The 19,788-nt window shown below is 42.4% G+C and overlaps 1 pseudogene; it reads left to right on the top strand.

The window, feature by feature from the left end:
* The first annotated feature begins 15,295 nt into the window (after positions 1-15,295).
* LOC115895352 lies at positions 15,296-15,398 on the top strand (annotated as a pseudogene).
* Positions 15,399-19,788: the final 4,390 nt, after the last annotated feature.

Genomic DNA, 19,788 nt, shown 5'->3' with positions numbered 1-19,788 from the left:
GATTATAATTCATTCTATAGACATGCACATGTATGTTAATTGAAGCACTATTCACAATAGCAAAGACTTGGAACTGACCCAAATGCCCATCAGTGATAGACTGGATAAAGAAAATGTGGCACATGTACACCATGGAATACTATGCAGCCATAAAAAGTCATATCCTCTGGAGTGACATGCATGAAGCTGGAAACCATCTAACACAGGAACAGAAACCACCACGTGTTCTCTCATAAGTGGGAGTTGAACAGTGACAACACATGGACACAGGGAGGGGAACGTGACACATTGGGGTCTGTTGGGTGGGGGCAAGAGGAGTGAGAGCATTAAGACAAATGCCTATTGAATGCGGGGCTTAAAACCTGGATGATGGGTGATGGATGATGGGTGATAGGTGCAGCAAACCGCCATGGCACATGTATACCTATGTGACAAATGTGTATGTTCAGCACATGTATCTCAGAACTCAAGTAAAATAACACTATTTAGAAAATTGTACCCAATACATACGCCTTTGGGTCTCACAGCAATCGAGTTTATTTACATCAATAGGAACACAAATGCATATTACATAGTCATTGCTTGTTTCGCCTTTCTCACCAATGAAGGTAGAACTCCCAGAGTTTAGTCAATCCCTATGGTTCTCTTCAGAGTATCGGGATGTTTCTCTTCAAGTCGCTATGTAAAGTATGCTCTGGTTGGATGGCAAAAACCTAACTCTATCCACAATTGGTTAAAAAGTAGACTGACTGACTGACTTAGGTAATAAGGTGAGGGGGAGGGATAGGACACAGGGAATGAAATGCCATCAAGATACCTTTTGCATTGTTCAGCTCTCAGTAGGAGCTCTTACTCTCCGAAACAAGCTCACTGTCAAGTCAGAGCCGTGGCTGACATAGCTACAGCTCAGCTGTGTAGTTAGCACATGAGAAACAAAAGATGACCGTTTTCCATCTTTACACCATCTTTAGATCTTAAAACCCCAGAAAAGAAAGGTGAATTTCATGCTTGGGTCACAGACCCATCTTCTGGACCATTCACTGGTGGGAGTGGACAGTATGGGGTACTCTGGTCAGCTTGGGTCAGGTGTTTGCTTACGGGTGGGAGTTACAGAGCTGTGAAGCCATTGGGCATGGAATAGGTAGGGACCGACAGATCCTGGTGACAGATCCTGGTGACGGAGCTGTCCCCTCAAGGGAGAAGGCAGTACAGATGCCATGATTGACTGAAGCTTTGGTTCACACTTTCCCCATAGTGTCTGTGGGTAGCAGGCATCATTTCTAACTTAGTCTTACTTTTTATTTAATGTCTCTACCACCAACTGAAAGCCAGGCTATTCACAAGTGGCTCAGCTTGTGCAGAGAAAATACCTGTTAGATTGAATATGACTTAGTTTCACTCATGTCAAATTCCTGACATCTTAATCTTCGGCATTTGAAAACAAAATTCCTGGGACTCCTCCAGATATTTCCCCATATCATAAGTTTTCTTATATTTTACATAACACTAATGTATGACCATGATAAAGTGAATTTCTGTAAAGTGGATAATTCTATAATAAACATTTTAGATTTTCTTTTTTTTTTTTTTTTTTTTTTTGAGATGGAGTCTTGCTCTGTCGCCCAGGCTGGAGTGCAGTGGCCGGATCTCCGCTCACTGCAAGCTCCGCCTCCCGGGTTTAAGCCATTCTCCTGCCTCAATCTCCTGACTAGCTGGGACTACAGGCGCCCGCCACCTCGCCTGGCTAACTTTTTGTATTTTTTAGTAGAGACGGGCTTTGACCGGGTTAGCCAGGATGGTCTCGATCTCCTGACCTCGTGATCCACCCGTCTCGGCCTCCCAAAGTGCTGGGATTACAGGCTTGAGCCACAGCACCCGGCCACATTTTAGATTTTCTATAACACAACACATGACTTATTATAAACTGACATTGAGATAATGTTAGATACCTGAGTAATACATAAGAATCATTTCTAATAGACATGTGATCATGGAAAATATTACCAAAATGAACTTTAGATGAAAACTGCTACACAAATGGACTATTTGGCTGTTAAATATTTTAAAGTCATCCTTAAGATGACTTTAAAACAAAACATTCTTATACAAAATTCTGATTTTTTGTAAGAAATAGTCAAGACATGGAAAAACCTTTCGTGCTGCATTGATGTTGGTGGGACTGAGTCCAAGAGTTTTCAGACTTCGTGTTGTAGATCTTGTAAGCCCGTTTCCTTTTCAAATGACCGTCTATCTGTATATTTTGCTTTATTATGCCACTGTAGCCTGTAAAAATATTTAAACACTGGCATACACAAGTGAGCATCATTGGATAGTATTTGAATAATGTTGTGTTTGTATCTCCTAGCAAGATTAGCAGCACTACAGAAATTACATGTTGAAATTGACTAAAACTTACTTCGTTTCCAAAATTTGCTGTATCTTGGAATGTCACTCAGCATTTGCATATACTATGCACGTAAACTTTAGATAGTATTTTACTTTCAAGAATGATTTACCATTAAGAACCACATAGGGCCACAAATAGACCGTTATAGCATGGCAGAAAAAACAAGCAAGTCTGAGAGCTTGGTTTATATTCCTTTCTCCTTTGCACTCCTGGCCCTGTTCTAGAAATGTCCGTCTTTAACTCGACATGTCAGTGTTACCTGCTCTTACCTTCAATGGACATGAGTGGTTTCCCTAGAATCAGTAATGTCTCTATGCCAGGAAAACATTCCCATGTGGATATATTAAGCCATACCTGGCATAGAGGCTGACAACAGTGGGCTCTACTACTTCCCTGAAACTAACAATAAAGAGCTTTTGTACATAGTCTCTCTCCTAAATACTAAGTACCCAATGCCAATTTGGGGCTTATGGTATGTCACATTGTACCAATTTTGCAACTTAGGGATGCTGAGCTCAGAAGGATCCTGCCCCGAATCACATAGCCTGAAAGTGACAACTGGATTCAAACCCACTTCAATCTGGCTTCACTTGATCACTCTCTCTACTCTTAAGGCATCAGTTTTTATATATTTTCTGTGATTCCTATGTTTGCCTTGAATGAGTGAATACTATTGGCGGTACTACTGCTGCTATTCTATAACAATTTATAGAATTCTTCAAATGCGTTGGTATTTAAACTGCAGTAAGTATTTTATACATTCCCATGTTATACTATGTCATCCTTCAACAACCGGATCCCTGATACCAGAGCTTCTATTATCTTCATTAGACCAAAGGGGAGCCTGAGGCTTTAAGAAGCTGTCCCAAAGTCACTTGATAAGTGACAAAACTGGTGAACGAACGCAGTTCTGTGTTGCTTGAAAGCTCTTGTTAAACACGACACACATTGCTTCCCACAATAAGCAAATGATGCCAGTTCTCCCCTGGAAGTCCTTGGAAGGATACTTGACTCAGAAGTAGGACTCATAAACATCGCTGTGAGGTTTAGGATGGGGCAGAGGGAGGGGAGTGATGGGTAGCCTATGAGGAAGGGTACCATGAATGATCAAATGGAAATAGATAATAGAGCTGGAGGTCTTGGAGAGCTCATCTAAGTCATTGACCAGATAGGGGAAGCTAAGGCATGGAGGAGTGCAGAAATTAGTAACCTCAAAGCATGATGTGCTAGGCAGTTCCGAGCCCGTTACATGCATCTACTGGCATACCCACTGAAACCCTCGTTCAAGAATGAGAATTCTGTAAGCGGAGGCTAAGGAGATTGCCCAAAATCTTGTAACTAGGAAGTGACGAGAGGAGGCCTGAAACCCAGTGCTCCTGCTCTGCGCAGCTTCTTCTCTGGTCTTCCCTTTCTGGACCTGGACCGAGGGGGCGGTGTTATTACCGAGGCAGCCCTTGGCAATCGAGGTACATGATTTGCTTCTGAGGGGAAGAAATGCATGAGATGGTAGATAATAACTAGTGACCTTTCTCTTCTTGCTCTTGCAGGTTTTTAAACTCATGGGCATTTGTCCTAGATACTGGGGGGAGGAGTGTTCTATGTGCACCAAAATTTCATTTAAGAGATTGATTTGAAGTTGGAGAGACTGAGGGCAGGTGACAGTCATTTCTACAATCTTAGGCTAAAACTGAAATCTAAAGCACATGTTCACCCTAGTGCCAGGCACCTAAAGTGCTTTCAGGCCCAGAGATATACGAGTGGCATGGTGCTATTATTTGCAGAAGTGTTTGACTCAGCCATATGGGGATTATTTCATTCAGTTCTGTTTAAAATCATGTAGCCAAAACTAAAGCATTTTGCTCTGTGCGAAGACTTGGTAATTTACACCCTTCTATTGTAAGGCGGGACGTGTGTGTTTGGAATTGGGGGGGTGGGGGTTGTGTATATATATATCACATTGCTTTTGGCAGGTAATGCATTTAATCTATGTGGAGTTTTAGTACAACACAGTTGATTAGCATAGTAGACTATCTCTTTAACATAACAAATCTGAATATTTAGAGTTGCATCATTTTGAGAAAGTTTGTCTTGCAACACGTGCAAATAGCATTGCATTTTTTTCTTTTTTTTTTTTTTTTTTTTTTTTTTTGAGGCGGAGTCTCGCTCTGTCGCCCGGACTGGAGTGCAGTGGCCAGATCTCAGCTCACTGCAAGCTCCGCCTCCCGGGTTCACGCCATTCTCCTGCCTCAGCCTCCCGAGTAGCTGGGACTACAGGCGCCCGCCACCTCGCCCGGCTAGTTTTTGTATTTTTAGTAGAGACGGGGTTTCACCGTGTTAGCCAGGATGGTCTCGATCTCCTGACCTCGTGATCCGCCCGTCTCGGCCTCCCAAAGTGCTGGGATTACAGGCTTGAGCCACCGTGCCCGGCCCATTTTTTTCTTATAGTACATGCTCAGCCAAATAAGTCATTCTGGGTATGAATAGAGTCCTAAATCTTTTACAATCCTTATTCCTTAGTTTGTGGGTTATCTTAAACTTTTGTAGGTTGATTTCCATGTTGATTGCTTGGCAAAAAGGGCAAGGCACAGTATTCCCATAAACTTTAAATAAAGGCTTTTGTGATAAGTTATCATGGGTATTTACAGTCAACAAGGTATGTGTCATCTTCAACAGCTTGTGAACTTGGGTGCAAATTGAGTTCACTTCTCATTAGCGATTGATGGGCACAGACGCTACCCCATTTCCCAGAGTCATAAAATGACTGTTAGACTCTTGTCTTCAAAGGAGAATTCTTAATCCTACTCCCTAATCCCCTCACTCCCCAGCATGATATTCTGAAACTGTATTGTAGTCAAAAACACCAGCCACCTTGTCTAGATGTTCAGCTAGGAAAAAACATGAGTAATGGAAACCAGTGTACATTAACTTTTTTTTTAACTTACTTTAGATTAAGGGGGTTACATATGCAGGTTTGTTACATGTATATATTGCATGATACTAAGGTTTGGGGTACAACTTACCCCATCACCCAGGGGGTGAGCACAAGACCCAACAGTTTTTTCTTCCCCCCTTCCCCCCCTCTCCCCCTCTCCCCCCTCTCCCCCTCTCCCCCTCTCCCCCTCTCCCCCTCTCCCCCTCTCCCCCTCTCCCCCTCTCCCCCTCTCCCCCTCTCCCCCTCTCCCCCTCTCCCCCTCTCCCCCTCTCCCCCTCTCCCCCTCTCCCCCTCTCCCCCTCTCCCTCCCCCTCTCCCCTCTCCCCCTCTCCCCTCTCCCCCTCTCCCCCTCTCCCCCTCTCCCCCTCTCCCCCTCTCCCCCTCTCCCCCTCTCCCCCTCTCCCCCTCTCCCCCTCTCCCCCTCTCCCCCTCTCCCCCTCTCCCCCTCTCCCCCTCTCCCCCTCTCCCCCTCTCCCCCTCTCCCCCTCTCCCCCTCTCCCCCTCTGCTGTAGCAGTCCCAACTGTCTGTTATTGCCATCTATATTTCCGTGAGTATTCAATGTTCAGCTGCCACTTATCAGTGAGAACATGTGGTATTTGGTTTTCTGTTGCATTAATTCACATGGCCACTAGTGGCATCCATGTTGCAAAGGACATGATTTTGTTCTGTTCTTATGGCTGCATAGTATTCCATGCCATGCGTGGACCATGTTTTCTTGATCCAGTCCACTGTTGATGGGCACCTAGGTTGATTCCAAGTGTTTGCTATTATGAGTAGTAGTACAGCAACTCTATTTTGATGCTTCCCAGGGTGGATGACCTAACAGATCACTGAAATATCTCTCAAATGTATACCAAGAATTTTGTTGTAGGTACAATTTATATGCAGTAAAACAATCTGTCAGGCAGATCAGCTAGATTTGAAAAATTTCATGTATTTGTTTAACCCATCTGCCTGGAAAGGTTATAAAATGCTCACCCTCATAGAAAGGGCCTCTCATTTCACCTTCCTAGTAAATCCCCACCACCTGCAATCCCATACTCCAAAGACTCCATCGACCTGATTTCCATCACCATTAGGTTTTCCTGCTTTCAAATTTTAATGTAAAGGAAATCATATAGAATGTACTCCTTGGTTGGTGTCTGCCTTCCTTAATATTAAGAATCGTAGATGGTACAAAAACAACTTTTTTAGTAGCGATGACCAGGTCTTCTATGTAACTCAAGTTGGTCTTGAACTCCTGACCTCAAACCATCCTCCCACCTTGGCTTCCCAAATTGTTGGGAAATACAGGCGTGAGCTGCTCTGCGCAGCCCTTGTCTTTATTGCTCAGTATTCCATTGTAGGTGGAATTGCATTATAGTGAACCATTGTTGATGGGCTATTTGAAATTTTGTATTTTGAATAAAACTATGCACAACATGGGCTGAATGTTTGTGTCCCTCAAACTCATGCATTGAAGCCCTAATCCAGTGTGGTGGAGGTGTGGCTTTTGGGAAGAGATGAGGTTTAGAATGAGGTCTTGACAGATGGTGCCCTCATGATAGGATTAATGCCTTTCTAAGAGGACACGGATCTCTGCTCTGATCTTCCTTCCTCAGAAATACTAGGCAAATGTCTTAGATGTCTTGTAGATATGACCTTAGGAGGCTTGAAAGCTTTCTAAAGCACGTCAGGACAGTTAGCAGGATGGGTTTGCTAAGGATCTTGAGCTAGAGGCATAAAAAACTGGAACTGTCTCCTAACCATTCCAACTGCAAGTTTCCTGGAAGTTAGAGGTTAACTGTTTCAATGATTCAAATAGTCAGTCCCCCATCACCCACAATCCGACACTCTAAACACACCATTGACCTGATGAGAAGTATTCCATGAGTCAAATGGTACCTAAAGGACATGTGCTGCTCTGTTCCTTCTCTTGTTCTTGCCCTGGAAATTCCAGCACTGCCCTTTCTGAAAAAAGATTTTGGTTCAGGTGGGTCCCCTAAGAACATCAGCTAAATCAACTCTTTGGCTCCTATCTGAGTCACTTAAACTATTTTTTTTCTTAGAATTGTTCAAAGTTAAATCGAACAATGTGTTAGAGGTTTATTATGTAAGCAAAGTAAAGCAGGTACATGGGTAAAAAGACAGGGAGCATCAGGGAGTTAGGTTATTTGGTACAGGTGACTCCTGAGATTCGTGAGAGAAGATGGCAGGAAAAGAATAGGGTCAGATTATTGGAGGTATGTGTACCATTTTGAAACTATAGGTACTTGTTTTAGAAATTCATTCTACAGTTTAGGACTAAAAGATGTCATCCAGAAAAGCTTAGCATAAATATGTTCATTTAGAAAACCTAATCTCGATGCCAAATGCATTGGTTCATGCCTGTAATCCCAGCACTCTGGGAGGCCGAGGTGGGCGGATCACCTGAGGTCAGGAGTTCTAGACCAGACTGACCAATACGGTGAAACCCCCATCTCTACTAAAAATCCAAAATTAGTCGGGCGTCGTGGCGCATGCCTGTAATCCCATCTACTTGGGAGGCTGAGGTGAGAGAATTGCTCCAACCCAGGAGGCAAGTTTCAGTGAGCCAAGATCTCGCCATTGTACCCCAGCCTGGGCAACAAGAGTGAAACTCCATTTCAAAAAAAAAAAAAAAAAAACTAATCTCAAATTTTACTTAGTTTCATATTTCTTAAGATTCTTAATAGTTAAAGTAGAAAACAATATCAAGCGTGATGGTTAATACTGTCAACTTGATTGGATTGAAGGATGCAAAGTATTGATCCCTGGGTGTGTGTCTGAGGGTGTTGCTAAAGGAGATTAACATTTGAGTCAGTGGACTGGGAGAAAGGTAGACCCACCCTCAATCTGGGTGGGCACCATCTAATCAGCTGCCACTGTGGCTAGGATGAAATGTGGAAGAACATGAAAGGACTGGACTTGCTGAGTCTTCCAGCCTTTGTTTTTCTCTTCTGCTGGATGCTTCTTGTCATCAAACATTGCACTTCAGGTTCTTCAGCTTTTGGACTCTTGGACTTACAACAGTGATTTGCTAGGGGCTCTCAGGCCTTTGGCCACAGATTGAAGACTGTGCTGTCGGCTTACCTACTTCTGAGGTTTTGGGACTCGGACTGATCCACCACTGGCTTCCTTGCTCTTCAACTTGCAGATGGCCTATCATGGGACTTGACCTTGTGATATGTGAGTCAATTCTCCTTAATAAACTCCCTTTTATATATGCATGTAGTCTGTTAGTTCTGTCCCTCTAGAGAAAACGAATACATCAAGAAATTGGCAACAGAACCAAATATCTGGTTTGACTTGTAGAATATGGTAATTGATTTGACTTTAAAAGTTTCAGAAATGTACGTTGAGCTTTAGTCTGAGTATATCCACTGCACGTGAGATTCTTTCTCTGGCACAACACACACTTCTGGGTTTTATTTGTGCGTCAGAAAAGAACATATCTTTGAGCAATTTGGGAGAGTTTATAAAATGTGCTGCTCATTCTAATTTTCAGAGTTCTGAGAAACGTAAACTGCCCAGACTTCTTATCCCTTCTTAATAACAATGGCTAAAGCGCTCAACATTGTCAAGCACAACATAATTTTCTTTTTGGTGAGTCTTGCTTCTCTTAAACAACCTTAGAAGGTGGTGTAGGTATCATTACTATCCCCTCTTTGCAGATACGGAAACTGCATGTTGGTGGCAGATCAGATATGGTGAGGTTACTAAACTTAACCACACAGGACCTTGGCAGCAAGTTGTTTGACTTGGTTTTCAGCTAAGCAGAGAAGACCAGAAAACGCATCAGAGTTTTAAGTGTTCAATAGGAGACGTGAAAGTGACACACAAGGCATGCATATAACTCAAGTTATGTGGTTTTTTTTGTCCCCACACCCACCGACCCAGCCCACACTGTTTCAGATACTCTGATCCTCAAGCCAGAGAGATGGATTTGATTACACTGGTTCTAAACTGCCTCAGGCTTTCAATGAAGTCTTTCATTTTTTTCCAACTACAATTTTCAGCAATACCGTAACTTTTTTCTGTCGATTTTTTTTTTTCTATTACATGTGGAAATTTGTCTATAGAAAAACATTGTCCCAGTGGAGTCATTCCAGGGAACCAGAAAAACCAATGAGCCTAGATAACTCAAAACTCTTCAACCCGGCTCTCCCTTCTGAAGTCGGGAATGCCAAGGTGTCTCTTTTCTGTTGGAGATTCTCCCCCACCCTGAATTTATCAGGCTGTGAAAAAATACCTGGAGAGAAAATAATCATGACAGCAATAACAATAGGTTTTATTGCACCCTAGGTGTGTGTGAAGCATAGTGCTAAGAACTTTATTGTACCATTTAATTCTCTCCATAGCCTGTGGGGTTTCCTAGTCTTATTTATCCCATTTTATCATAGGAAGAAACAGGTTTCTAAATGGGAAGTGCATCCCCAGGGTCATCCAGAAATGTGGAGAGAGGGCCGGGATTTGATACTTGGTCAGTGGGCCTGAAAAGCAAGTGCCTTGAATTCAGATAACGTTACAGATCCAGTTGATACGGTTTGGATTTGTGTCCCTGCCCATATCTCATGTCAAATGGTAACCCCCAATGTTGGCAGAGGTGACTGGATCATGGTGGCAGACGTCCTCCTTGCTCTTTTGAGACAGGGTCTCTGTTGCACAGGCTGGAGTGCAGTGGTGCAATCTTGGCTCACTGCAACCTTCAACTCCTGGGTTCAAGCGATTCTCCTGCCTCAGTCTCCCAAGTAGCTGGGATTAGAGGTGCCCATGACCATGCCGATTAGTAGAGATGGGGTTTTGTCATGTTGTCCAGGCTGGTCTGGAACTCCTGACCTCAGGTAATCCATCCACCTCAGCCTCCCAAAGTGCTGGGATTTAGAAGGGTGAGCCATGTTGCCCAGTTGTTCTCCCTTGCTGTTCTTGTGATCGTAAGTTCTCATGAGATCTGGTTTTTTAGAAGTGTAGCATGTTCTCAGTCGGTCTTCCTGCTCCCACCATGGAGGACGTGCCTGCTTCCCTTTTTCCTTCTGCCATGATTTGCGGGTTCCTCCCCAGCCATGCTCCCTGAACAGCCTGTGGAACCATGTGAGTCAATTAAACATCTCAATTACCCAGTCTCAGGTTCTTTATAGCAGTGTGAGAACCAGCTAATATACCACTTATCACCCATGAGGTATTATGAAAACAAGCATTTATAGGAAATAGGTGAAAGCTTCCTATTCAGACATTTGCATAGTGTTCTGGTCCTTATTTCAAGAGTCTTTTTCATCCATCAATGGCCATGCCAGTTTACACATGGTTTGGGGACAGTGATTTCCCACTTGTGGGGTCTCCACAAGTGCAAACAGATAGGCAATAGAGTTCCTTGTGTATATCTTGAAACAGAAGGAACAAATGGGAAGAGAAGCTTAAATTGGAGAGAAACTTGTCTTTTCTTGGTGTGACTATCCTGGCAGATCTTTCTGCAACCACCTGGGCCTGCTTCTATTACAAGATACAAAACTGCCAAGTGGAGCCTTGTTGAGAACAGTAATTTTTTCTACCTGCTTATGATGGCACTTAGGCATGACTTGAAGCACTTTGAATATGGCAGAGCACACTGACAGTATATATGTATATTTTAAAGTAGCCAATGGATATGTAACCCTAGATTGAAACTGACCGCTGGCCTCACTCCTATGGGAATGGGGAACCTCAGGGTCTGAGGCAGGTCTGTCTCTTGCATCCTTCAGCAGCTAAATGGTGCTTTTTAGCCTGTAAACAGGACTGGCTATATTAATTCTTAACACAGTCTGACAAGTTGTTTTCCCCATCTTATTAGAGAAGAAAACTTAGGTTGATGACTTCCAGAGTCATCCAGGGAGGTCCTGGAAAAAGCCAGGATTTACTACCTGATTCATCAGACCCCAAAATACCTGCTCTGAATCTGTACATATGCCTGATGGGTCCCACGTGAACTTGGCATACGTTGTTGCAGCAGATCTTAATAAATATGAATACAATGATTGAATATATATTTTTATTTTCAAATGGAGTCAACAATTATTCTAATATCATACTTAGCCACTTCGTGAAATGTTTTTACATGAATGAAGGTGATATAACCATCAGATTCTATAAAAGGCACCTGGGATGTTCTGGGAAAGCACATACCATTCTTATGAACCTTATTATGAGTTGGATAAGGTTGAGGATAGGGGCATGTTTATTCCACACTGTAGAACTTTTGAAAGGTGAAATCAGAGGTATACAGTACATGGGAACATCCCGTGCTTACCTGCCATCTGTCAGTGTTAACATCAATGTGTTAACAGGTGTTTTTTTTGCATTATTGGTAGATCCTTGTACTTTTAGGGAAGTGATACGATGAAGAGCATCCCCAACAGAAATGTGAGGAAATACATTTAAGGTATAGTGGACGGAGAGGGGAGGGAGAGGTTGTGTTGGGCGGGGTGGGGGGTGGGGAATGGGGGGTGGCGGGGGTGTTTAACCAAATCGTTTGGTTTGAGTGCCTCTGTATGAACACTTGAGTTTATACAAGAGGATTTCAGTATCTTATTTTCACAACTCCGTGAATTATCCCCATTTTCTGATAAAACTGAAGTTGCACATTTATGGCTATAGAGTTAATATTTGCAGAGCTGGGATTCAAAGACCAGACATTATGACTCAAATCTCATGTGTTTGTAGACTTACTTCATTATTTAAAACTCAAAGTATACTGATGTTGTATAATTGACATAAAGTGCATCCAAAGTGTGCAACTCAATGAGTTGTTACCTGAAACTACTGCCAAATCAAGATAGTGAACATATCCAGTACCCCGAGGGTTTTCTGGTGCCCCTCCCTTGATTTCTCACCATTCAAACCCTGGCCCAAGGTAATCACTGCCGTTCTGTCTCCATAGTCTTACATCCTGGTGACTCTTCTCCCATCCAATGGCATTAATATATTTTTTCTTCCCATGCATGTGTGAAAGGCTAGTAAACATCCCAGCATTTAGCTAAATATCCTCCTGGGCCTATGAGTGGCCCTGAGGTGTGTGTCTTCCTTTGAATGCCCTCACTCCACACTTCTTTGCAAGGCACTTTGTCCTGTTGATGGTCTCTAAATCTCTAAGAGTAAAAAACCCCAGGCTTTACAGGGCAGAGGAAAAAGTTAGCAAAATGAAGAGCTGACCCTCCTGAGGGGGAGGGAAGCACAGCTGTTTGGTGGATGTGTTCCTGGAACCCACGTGATGTACAGTACAGTTTGATAATAACTTAGCTCTGTGCTTACAAAAAGATTAAAAGAATATACACCACTCCTTCCCCATAGTACCATCTCCCTTTATTTCAGAGTATGATTTCTCCAAAAGGGAAGCCGTCTTGGATGTAGTGAATTTAAACCGTGAGGCATTGGATTAGGCCCTGATTTAAAGTTCTAGTTTTAATATTAAAACTAGGAGTGTTACTTTTATATCCCAGAGAAGCAGTGTGTAAACAAATAAAAAATTCATTAGAGACAGGCTGCTATTGCTGAGATGAAAGTTCGATGTTAGAGCTAGGCTTTCAAAAGCCTAAAACCCAGTCAGTGGGTCATTAGCGCAGCAGGCAGCCAAACTAAAGAGCGATTTTGAGATGGGCAATGTCTGGTCTTCGTTTCTTCAAGGTTTCAAAAATTAATGTATTTCCCCCCACCCCCATCAGGGAAAATGCTAACAGCTACCATCATGGTTATGTTGAAAATTTATATTTCAACTATGCTGCTGAATGTTGTTTCTTTCAACTTTACCAGCTAATCATGTGCCACTAAGCACAGAAATTGAGAAGTTTGAGGGCATGAAATACTGTAGTTCACTCAGTTCACAGCTGGGAAGTAGTTTTCATTTTGTAAATGCCATCAAGTTCCAGGGCTGAAATTCAAGATCGTGGACTCTACAGCATGCATACACCTGTAGTTCTTATCTACTTATGTATTTTATTTTTTTTTAAACTTTTGGCAATGGAATATATTTCATGGCACACCATCTCCTGTGTGAAAAGGATGGAAAACTTGTTAATGACACTGATCCAAGCCTGGCTAATAAATCAGAGAACCCTACTCCTACCAGGCACATTTATTGGTCTAAGGAGGAACAACCAGAATCCTTTTGCAGCGTATGCTAGGTCTTTGCTATACATGGTTCTAGCAAGGAAGAAAAAGCCATCTATTTAGCTAGGTTTTCTAAGTTGAAGCAATATAGGCTAGAGGCTGCCAGATGGCAACTACCCCAGCAAAAAGAGGCAGCCAATTTGAAGAAGGAAAAGAATAAAAAGGACTAAACAAAGTGAAACAGAGCTGAGAGATGAGAAAAGAGCTCTGACAAAGTTGCATGTTTGTGGAATCGGGCATGTTTGAGCTTGGTACACAATAAATCTCCAACACATTTGTTGCTGTTGAGCCAATACGAGTTAGAGGTCTGTTTCTGCAACTGAATGAATCTAAACCAATATAATACAAAGACTTTCCTCTGATTAGTCTGAGCATAGGGTAAATACTGACTGCTATACGCAAATCATCCACTATCTTCTGTTTTTTAGTACTTGAGCTTCTGCAGCTCTTCCTCTCTTGCAGACTAGAAAGTACCTGTTAGCAGACTGGGGTCATAAGATAGTAGGATGAGTATAAGACTTTGGACTAATCTGTGTCATTGAAAATAACAAAATTTCTCCTCTTTAAGGCTGAATAGTATTTCACTGCATATAAATGACATTTAAAAACCTATTAACTTACAAGTGGACACTTAGGTTATGTCCACATCTTGACTATTATGAATAATGCTGTAATGAGTATGGGAGTGCAGCTATCTCTAACATTTAATCTCAATTCCTGTGTGTACGTGTGTGTATATATGCTTCCAGAAGTGTGACTGCTGGATCATATGGTGATATGGTTTGGCTCTGCCATCTGGATCTCACCTTGAATTGTAATCCCCACATGTCCTGGGAGGGACCTGGTGGGGGGTAACTGAATCATGGCGGGCGGGTCTTTCCTGAGCTGTTCCTGTGAACAAGTCTCACGAGATCTGATGGTCTTGTAAAGGGAGTTCCCCTGTAGACACTCTTGCCTGCCACCATGCAAGATGTCCCTTGCTCTTCTGCCATGATTGTAAGGCCTCCCCAGCCATGCGGAACTGTGAGTCAATTAAACGTCTTTATCAGTAACCCAGTCTTGGATAGTTCTTCATTAGCAGAGTTGAAGAGCTAATGCATATGGTAACTTTTTAGTTTGAGAAACCTCTACACTGTTTTCCAAAATGGCTGTGCCATTCCCTTCAACAGTATACAAAGGTTATTTTCTCTACATCCTTGCCAACACCTGTTACCTTTTGTCTTGATAGCCGTTCTAACAGGTATAAGGTGATATCTCATTATGGTTTTAATTTGGATTTGCCTGATTAACGATGGTGAGCATTTTAAAAATCTGTTTTTTTACATGTATTTTGAGAATATTCAGGTTCTTTGCCCATTTTTTAATATTCTTGAGGGGTTTGTTTCTTGCATATTTTGGGTACGATCTCCTCTTTATCTGATGTATGATTTGCAAATATTTTCTCCCTATCTGGGTTATCTCTTCATTCTGATCCTAAGTGAAATAAGCGGGGTATATAAATGAGAATATTGCATGATGCCACAAGAGGCTGGGGATATGAGTGGGTGGGGCCAAGGGAAATGGTCAAAAGGTAAAATGTTTCTGTTCCTTACAGGAGGATTGAGTTCTGACCTTTTTCACATCAAGGTGACTATAGTTAATAATGTATTATACCTCAATTGTTAAAGGAATGGATTTTAAATGTTCTTACCAGAAAGAAATAAGCATGTGAGGTGATGGATGTTAGCCTGACGTGCTAATTCTGCAATGTATACACGTATCAGGGTATCACATTGTATCCCATAAATACATCCAATTATGTCATTTAAAAATGAAATTCAACACTTGTATGTTTTAACATGTGGACAAACAGGTTCAAAAAACTCTCTTGCAACCCAGAACTCATTGTTCAGTATGAGCCTTCATACGTGTAAGAAGGGATTTGGGAGGCCAGCTGGATGAATCAAGAGGTCAGGAGTTTGATACCAGCCTGAACAACATGGTGAAACCCTGTCTTCACTAAAAATAAAAAAATTAGCTGGGCGAGGTGGTGGGTGCCTGTAATCCCAGCTACTCAGGAGGCTGAGGCAGGAGAATCGCTTGAACCAGGGAGGTGAAGGTTGTAGTGAGCTGAGACTGTGCCACTGCACTGTAGCTTGGGTGATAGAGGGAGACTCCGTCTCCCAAAAAAAAAAAAAAAAAAAAAAAAAAAACAAAACAAAACAAAACAAAAAAAAACTGGTGGGGGAGTATTGATAACCATAAAGGTTTGTTCAGGGCTGGGGACATTAACCCATGCTTAGAATCCCTGCACTTTGGGGGCTGAGTTGGGAGGATTGTTTGAAGTCAGGAGTTAAAGACCAGCCTGGGTAAGGACATAGCAATACTCTATCTCCACAGGAATGTAAAAATTGGCTGAGTTGGGGGCATGCACCTATAGTTGTAGCTACTTGGGAAGAAAAGGCTGAGGCAGGAGGCTTGAGTCCAGGGGTTGGACGCTGCAATGAATTCTGATGGCACCACCGTACTCTCCAGCCTGGGCAACAGAGTAAGACCCTGTCTTTACATTTAAAATTGGTTCTAGGGTTGTAGAATAGATGAAAAGCTATAGGATATAAGGGGAATCCCAGCTATATTTTGTATTCCAATTTCATGTTGACATGCTGTATCAAGATCACTTTTTTCTTTTAAAGGCTTCTGTGTTGAGAACATTTCTAGAGTTAAATGTATTAGTTATATTCAACAGATCTTTATTAGCATGTGATAGCTTAGGAATGAAGGACTTGAACTCATTCACATTTAGAGAGGTTGTCGAACTGAGAACTGGACAGAGCCACCTACTCTAAAAATGACTCTAAAGTAAATTGGTTGAAGAAACTAGATCCTAAAGATTCTTGGTGAATTTTGAAGTGTTCATCAGTATGTATGTCCATATTAAAAGGAGATGGAAGAAGCCGGAATGAAGTGTAGGCTAATAGGACAACCGAATTAAGCATCAGTCCTATTAAAAAGGGCTAAGTTGCCCGAGCTGGGTAGCTCTTTCTTGGTGGCTAGACTCAGAAGAACGTTAACAATCCACTGCAATTTGACTCTCAGGAAGCCAAATCCCTAGGAGAAAGGGGAGAAAACCACATCAACGGATCACCCCATGGGACAACAGAATCTGAACAACAGCCCTTAAGCCCCCGATCTTTCCTCTTAGTCCACCCCAATGAGAAGGAACCGGAGAAATAATTCTGGTAATATGACAAAGCAAAAAGCTCACCAGCAATAGATCCAAATCAAGAAGAAATCTCTGAATTGCCAGAAAAAACAATTCAGAAGGTCAAATCACTAAGCTACTCAAGGAGGCACCAGAGAAAGGTGAAGTCCAACTTAAATTTTAAAAAATACAGGATTAAAAGGGCTAACTTTGAAGATAAATCTTTTGAAGATAAAATCGACTCCATCTCTTTAGAGGAACGAAGGTGACCTTTGATGGACGGTGGAAGGAATCACGACATCCAATTCCTTTTTAAATAAATGAGTATAGACTTCGGAATATTTCAGACTGGGTTCAAACCCTGGATTTCTTGACCTAACAACTTGGGGAGATTGTCTATCGGCAGCACGAGAACAGACCAATACATAGCAGACACTGGTAATTTATAAAGAAAAAGCTTTTAATGGACTCACAGTTCCACATGGCTAGGGAGAGACCCCACAATCATGGCAGGATGGTCTTACCTGGAGGCAGGCAAGATGGAACTTGGGCAGGGAAACCACCCTTTATAAAACCATCAGCTGTCATGAGATGTATTCATCATCGCAAGCACACATGAAAGACTTGCCCCCATGATTCAACGACCTCCTACCAGGTCCCTCTGATGACATGGGAATTGTGGGAGCTATGATTGCAGATGAGATTTGGGTGGTGGCACAGCCAAACCATATCAGCATTGCTTTTCCTTCTCGAGCTTTGGTTTCCTCATATATAACATGAGGATGGAATAGTAAGAGTCAGGCTTCCCAGATCCACTCTGATCAAATTAAATCAACTAAATCCTTGAGTGAAGTTCAGGCAGGGGTATTTTATAAAAGCGTTTCATGTGATTCTGATGTGTGGCCGGGTTTGAGAACCTCTTGAATAGATCTAAAGCATTCTATCTCATTTTAGGCTGTATGCCATGCAAATCACATAGACTTGAACAGTAGCAACCCAAATTGCCACGGTCTGAAAAAGGGACTCAGATCTGCCTTGTGAGCAGGCTCTCCAGGTGCTTCTGATGTAGGCAACCCATGGACCACATTTAGGGGGGAGGAAAAAATGCCTTCAGTTCTTTCATCTTTGATGTACTAAGAATCTGCTGGGGAAAGGTATCCAGTGGGCTGTATTGATTAGAAAGAATCTTCATTTTAAGCAGTAAAGGGTTCATTTTCAGAAATAGAATTAAGTGAAAATGTATAGGTCAGCAGGATGTTGTCCAGACAAACGTAAGGAGGAAAGGGATGGTAAAATGTGTTGCTTGGGACCTCTGTAATGAGGATGCCAAGAGCAGTGTCTGACTGTAGATCTGAGGGTCCATGGAAATCTCAACTGCTTATGATTCATTCCTGTTTCCTCTAATGTCCACTCCGCATGAAAATTATAAGACAAGATGTAGGTTCACTTGAGATCATGAGTTTGAGACCAGCCTGGCCAACATGGTGAAACCCCATCTCTACTAATAATATAAAAATTAGCCAATATGGTGAAATCACATCTCTCCTAAAAATACAAAATTAACCGGGTGTGATGGCAGGTACCTGTAGTCTCAGCTACTTTAGGAGGCCGAGGCAGGAGAATCACTTGAACCCAGGAAGTGGAGGTTGCAGTGAGCTGAGATCACGCCGTTGTACTCCATCCTGGTCAACAGAGTGAGGCTCCATCTGGAAAAAGATGGCCAACAGCATTCTTAAATGGTCTGTAGCTGCATTGTCCGATGTGGGCACCTCAAGCTGACCTAGATAGGGGTTTTTAAAAGAAATTTGATTTTTAGAGTTGGGGTGTTCTCTGTCCTCAAGACTGGAGGGCGGGATCAAATAGGGCGGAGACCTGCTGGGTCGTATTCCTAGGTGGTTAGGCATTCTTACCACAGGATGAGATGAGAGGTACGCAGGATTGGGATCAAGGTCAATGAAGTCTGGAACTCCTGGGCTCAAGCAATCCTCCCACCTCAGCCCTTTCACATAGTTAGAATCATCGGCACTACTATGTCTAGCTGAATGTTTTTCATAGCAATGGGGGGATCTCACAATGTTGCCCAGGCTCATCTCATATCTCCGCCTTGGTCTCTCAAAGTGTTGAGATTATAGGTATGAGCTACCATGCCTGGCCAGATGTGGCTTTTGAGCACTGGACATATGGCTGGTTCAAACTGAAATGTACTATGAGTAAAATTTATGCCAAGTACGAAGACTTAGCATGAAGATGTAAAATCGCCTTATTTCTCTATTCATGACATGTTGAAATACTATTTTTAATATTGAGTTAAGTAAAATACACTAGTTTAACCTATTTTTACTTCTGTGGCATGTCTGCTAGACAGCTTAAAATTATATAGGCATCTTGCCTTATATTTCTGGTAGACAGTGCCAGTTTAAAGCATGAGGAAATCTATACTGGAGGAGGCAAGGCCAAGAAAACTGAACAAAATCAAACGGGCTAAAATATGACAAGTCTATGTGGTTACTAGGTAAGTAAATGATACTTTTACACTTTCAAATCTAATATTAATCAGAATAGGAAGAGTTTTCCAGTCTTCTCTCTCCCTGTCTCTTCCCTTCTATTTCCCTCCCATTACCTCCTCCCCTCTCTTCCTTTCATTTCCTCTACCTTTTTTCTTTTTTTTCTTGGAGATAGGGTCTTCTGCTGTCAACCAGGCTCGAGTGCATTGGTGTGATCGCAGCTCACTGCAACCTCTGCCTCCTGGGTTCAAGTAATCCTCCCACCTCAGCCTCTGAAATAGCTGGGAATATAGGCACATGCTACCATGCCTGGGTAATGTTTTTGGTATTTTTTTGTAGAGGGGGTCTCACCAGGTTGCCTAGAAATAGTCTCAAACTCCTGGGCTCAAGTGATCCACAGACGTTGGCCTCTCAGTGTTGAGATTATAGGTGTGAGCCACCATGCCTGGTCTATACTTTGCGCTTTGTAGACGGGATGACTTCAAAGTCATCTTAAGTGACCATACTGTTAAAAAATGACTTATTGGGACCGTCTCATTCTTAGCCAATGAGATTAAAATATATCTATCTAATAAACCTACCTCCAGACCCAGGATCTATCAGTACAATGCCTCGTTGAGTTCCTGG

Source organism: Rhinopithecus roxellana, chromosome 20, assembly GCF_007565055.1.
Source record: "Rhinopithecus roxellana isolate Shanxi Qingling chromosome 20, ASM756505v1, whole genome shotgun sequence".
Taxonomy (NCBI): Eukaryota; Metazoa; Chordata; class Mammalia; order Primates; family Cercopithecidae; genus Rhinopithecus; species Rhinopithecus roxellana.
This window is presented reverse-complemented; position numbering and strand designations above follow the sequence as displayed.